Source organism: Tachypleus tridentatus, unplaced genomic scaffold, assembly GCF_004210375.1.
Source record: "Tachypleus tridentatus isolate NWPU-2018 unplaced genomic scaffold, ASM421037v1 Hic_cluster_2, whole genome shotgun sequence".
NCBI lineage: Eukaryota > Metazoa > Arthropoda > Merostomata > Xiphosura > Limulidae > Tachypleus > Tachypleus tridentatus.
Window position 1 is genome coordinate 29,724,313 of NW_027467782.1, and position 5,342 is coordinate 29,729,654.

The window sequence follows — 5,342 nt, forward strand, 5'->3', positions numbered from 1 at the left end:
TAAATTAGGGACGGCTAGCGCAGATAGCCCTCGAGTAGCTCTGTGCGAAATTCAAAACAACAAAAAAACAATTGAACTTAACATTACCTTCACCAGTCTTTAGAAGAATTCTGTAACTTCTGAGTCATTACACTTAAAAGCAAGTCGAAAAACTGTTGATCAAACAACAACTTGAAACATTGTTTACTTTAGAATTAAATCTGGTAACTTCGGTCATTAGGTTCATAAAACCAACATTACATGTAAACAATCAGGCATGTGTCTAAGCTTCTGAGAAATGTACAGTCAAAGGAAATCTTTGTGGCTGACGTTTGTACTTGTGAAACAGAAAAGCATGGAAGCTGTAAGTTTTTATGTTTGTGCATAGCACGTGTAATTGTTTAAATGTCTGTTAAAATTAACTTACTTTCCTTCCAACACTGATAGCATTAAAATATTAATATTCTTAGGTTTTCATATTTAGATAAAAATACATATCTAACTGAACTTTTGTATCATGCATTTATTCATATTTTTTTACTTTATGATATTCTGTATCCTAACACGATAAAAAAGACAATTTTTTTTCAAACTAGATAGGATGGAAACTTTTAATCTAATTAAGAAAGATGTATCATTTGTAACAACAAATAAAAACTAGTTTATCATTTATTGTAAGAAAAAGAGCGATTTTTAGTGTTAATTATTAACAGTAAGAAACGAAAGGATAAGAAGCCCATTCCCTTTTAGTCCTTCATATTTTGTTCCTGTAATCTGCCTTCAGTGATTCAATCGTATAAAAGGGATCAGGCTTTTATCCATTTTCTTTTAGTGTCTCACTCATTGTTTTTCTGGTCTGTCTTCAGTAGTCCTATATGTCTGTGGACTCAAACCGATAATAAAACGGTTTCGTAATGACAAGAAACCCACTTGCAGTTAAAATATACGAAAGTCTAAACGTTCTTCACCGCTTTATTTTGGTAAAAGTGTTATCACCATACCAGCCGTCCTAAAACTGGTTTTCGATACCCGTGATGGGCAGAGCATAAGCAAACAGTAATCTTATCATGTAAAAGTAATATGTTGTGAAACATTTCAATACACATCCTGAAGAAAATGACGTTAGATAAGTAAATATTTATTTTTCTTACCGAATACATTCAAAGTAAACTTTTAGATTTTCTTTTATCCTTCTTTGAGGTTAATTAAGCAGAAATCACAAACTCAGAGTTAATGTTTTCAGAATCTAAATGTAAATAATAACACATGATATTGTTTATTCTCTAAGTGTTGGAATGTAAGCGTCTTTTCTAATCTAGCAATGTGTGAATTCAATGAAACACACTCTTCGTAAAAGATGTAATATTAAAAGTACGTTAGGCCTAACACAACGGCTCACGACCAATATATTTAATTAAATTCATGTTTTGCTGGCTTAGAAAAAGCGTTCAAAATTAAGCTGTCCTATATAGATAATATAATAAATATAAAATTAGATAATTATGCTGTCCTTATAACTGACTTAGAATTAAATAATTAAAATCTCCAAAGTTGTTGAAATACAACGAGGTTAGTTAATCAGTGATGTCGAGAAACCCACTTGTTGAGAAATTTATATGCACAAACGGCTCGTTTAGGTTGAGAAAATATTTTACATAGAAGAGCGAACAACGTTTCGACCTTCTTCGGTCATCGTCAGGTTCGCTCTGCTATATAAAATATTTTCTCAACCCAAACAAGAGGTTAGTTAATCATATTTCTTGATTAAATTATCTACAACGTTGTTTAAAAACATTTATGTAAATTATTTCACGAATAAATAATCTTTTCAAAGTGTATCTTTATTGAAAGGTTTTAAATAATTCGTGTTTACTTTAAAATCTAATAAAAAACACCTTAAGTGGGAAAAAAGTGTGGCTAAAAATGGATTGAGCGTGCGAATTAAAGATATCAAATCAAATTTGGAGGCCAAACTTGTAGCTACATTTATGCCTTTGGTAATAATTTTACAGCTGGTATTCATTCATTAGTCAGTTTGGCCGCGTGTTATATTTTATGTATTTTGTTTTACTCACCATCACGCCCAAAGCTGAACGAAAATCGCAGAATGGCTGACTAATGAATGTATATTGGCTGTAAAATTGTTACTAATGTTTATTACAAGTTAATCCGCCATTGGTGACTCATTAGTTACTGACTGTAACATGCACTTGCATGGGACTTGTGGGACAGTTTAGTGTCAACTTGAATGTCTGGTCAGTTAACTATTTATTGCACAATAAAAACTTCTAGATAATTATTTGCTATGCTATTATGCATGAACCTACTTAACTACTTGTAAGTGTTCAAGAAATGTAACACTTTCCTTTACCTCAGAGCAAAATATAACCCTGGAATTAATAAAGTTGATAACCATAAACCAAAACTTGTTCTTGTTAATAAAGTACCAAAACAGATGTGGAGAAACTGTAAGAGGCTTATAAATAATAGAAAAGCATTAGTATCAAAGTTGAATGTAGCTACCAAATGCTGGGTTTCACAACTTTACAGTGTGATGAAGTTTGCAAGGAAGGGAGTTTAAAAGAAGGAAAATCTCAGGTTTCAGACAATATATTTATGATTTTGTAAACTTCAAAAAATTGAGAATCTTAGGAATCTATAGATTTATTACTCAGTTTTATACACTGAATAACTGTATACACATATGCTGAAAACACTGCACAACAAAGTGTTTGCTTCTTGAACACTGTTGGGTGTTCCTTGTAGATTTTTTGGATGCTGATCACAAAAATCACATCCAAATTTGCCCATCATGTACTGTTTCATCAAAATCTTCAATTTCACCAGAACATTGCTACAATGGAAAAACTATATCAGGGCAAGTGGAATCTGTCAATGCTTGCTGACTAGTGTTGAATACTCCAACGTGATGCACCAGACATTGAATACAAACAAAAAATCAGGAGCAAAACACTTTTAATTATGTTGAACTTAATAGCGTATTAGAAACATAAATGCAGTTAAATACGTTATTGCCAGTAAACTGTCTATTTCTCAGAGTTCCTACGTGATGTAGCAAAACCAAAACTATATTTGTGCATTCCCACCAGGTACCTGTCACAATCAGCAAAAACTTTTCAGGAAGCAAAACTTTTCAAAAGTTGTGCAGTGAAATTTAATAGTCTATACCTAACTGTATTCACATATGCTGAAAATTTAATAGTCTACCATCTTGATGTTATTACAATGGAATAAAAATCAAATTATGGGCAAAAGTTTCAGTTTTTTGCTTACTCTTATCTGAAACAAATGGTTGTAAAGATCAAAAGAACTTTTAATATCTCATCATATAAGATATTTTGGAGGAAAGTTTAAGGGGATATATTAAGTTTTTCAAAGCTTAATGTTATTTACCTCTTTCAGTTAACAGTTATTCTATTATTTTGACAGGTGACTTTTCTCAAGTCCATTATCTGATTTTAGATGAAGTTGACAGAATGTTAGACATGGGTTTTGTGCCTGCTGTGAAAAAAAAATGGTGGACGATCCTTCCATGACAGTAAAATTGAAGCATCAGACTCTCATATTTAATACTACATTTTCTGAAGAAATATAGCGACAAGCAGCGGAGTTTCGTAAGCCAGATTATTTAATTTTAGCAGTTGGTGTTGTTGGCTCTGCTAATATGGATGTCAAACAGAATTTCTACCAAGTCCAGCAATATGAGAAGAGGCAGAAACTCATAGAAATATTAAACAATTCAGGTATTAGGAAAATTAGAAAATTAGGTATTAGCAATAACTTGTTATTGCTCAAATTGCTTTGAATTAATTTTTTAATATTGGAAATTATTGCAGTTTGCTACAAATGCAACAAAGAGAGACACATGAGTAGAGATTATCCAAAAAGTAGTGGATCAAGACTGAATGAAGAAAAAGGTAAATATAATGTTTTGAGAATTAACATTTTTCTAAAATAGAGGGATTAGTCAATGGAAAGTTGCCCATGATACATACAAATGAGTGTTACTGTGACAGATTTTGTTAGAGTTGGTAATTCTCTCTTGAAATCAAATGATTGCTTGTGCTTACTGTTTAACAATGTAAAACAAAAAGTGAAAAGGAATTTAAATATAAAAAATGTTTGCCTCTATATCTATTGGAAAAATACTTGGTCCAAAGGGAAAATTGGCCAAAGGTTACAGGTATTAAATAATATTCATGTGAGAGAACCAGAATAAAATATAGGTTTGCAGATGTTAACTTTAACTTCTTGCACACAGATAAATGGATGAAGCTGTGATGTAAGACAGCTAACAGAAGATTAACAACAAGCAACAGATAAAATGTTTCTACTGTTGATTTTAGACTTTTTGATAAATTCTCTTAGGTGTTTATTGGTATGCTGAAAATCAGAATGCTCAGAGAGACCTATTTATACAGACAAACCAAAATCTAGATGAAGTTCCAACATAAGTTATTAGACCAGGTTACCAAAAGATTGGCATTCATATGGACAATATGGCTTTGGAGATGATGGAATTTGTGTGCTTCCAGGGTCGAGCTGATTCTCACCTAAAAATCTTGTTTGGAGGAACTGTAATGGAGTATAACAACACTTGGAGGATGATGCATCCTCCATGCTCAGTATCTACATTCAAGCACTTGTACTCAAAATTACTACATTCTTTTCCTCTGAACCAAACAGTTAACTCTTCAGTTTTGTTGTATTGTGATGTACATTTAGTTGAAATATCTTTCGGTATGATTGCTTATGTGTTTTTACAACTTACTCTCTATATCTCTTCTGTAATCAAGATGAACTTTTGTGGGTACAAGTTTAAATTTTAAACATGTTAGTTTTGTGTTTCAACAGCTGAAATTATTTTGAAATGGTTAAATACCTACCCCCTCCACTCTCTCTGTCTCGGTATATGTTTTACCCTGGAGGGTCAGGTTCTACTTGACCACTTCCTCCTCCCTGTATTTATATTGGTCTTACAGTAATATAATTTAGACTGAAAATTATTTTGGTCCTTTTCAGGGCAATTTCCATGTATTTTGGTACATTTATAGTTGTTATTTTGCCATAACAGCATAATGTCAAGTTTGTTGGTGGCACTTTATTTATTTTTTTAATTTTATTTTTATTGTTATTATTTTTATTAATTTATGCTATTTTTACTTATTTATTTTCATTTTTATGTTTAAAATATAAATTGACTGGGGAGAGATGTTTAGGACCAGCTTCATCACGTATGAGGTACCTATCTAGTTTGCATAGTAATTCATTTTTCATCCAGTTTTTATGAAAGTACGTTATTGTACTATGTAGGAGTCTATCTAGTATGGTTGGTGTGTTTG

At 31.7% G+C, this 5,342-nt stretch overlaps 1 long non-coding RNA gene across 1 annotated transcript; it reads left to right on the plus strand.

Annotated features, from left to right (window-relative positions):
* Nucleotides 1-203: 203 nt before the first annotated feature.
* Nucleotides 204-4,072, plus strand: LOC143242928 (uncharacterized). Its single transcript, XR_013023470.1, has 3 exons — nucleotides 204-343; nucleotides 3,463-3,743; nucleotides 3,837-4,072. It is a non-coding gene; the product is annotated as an uncharacterized LOC143242928 (long non-coding RNA).
* The last annotated feature ends 1,270 nt before the right edge of the window (nucleotides 4,073-5,342 follow it).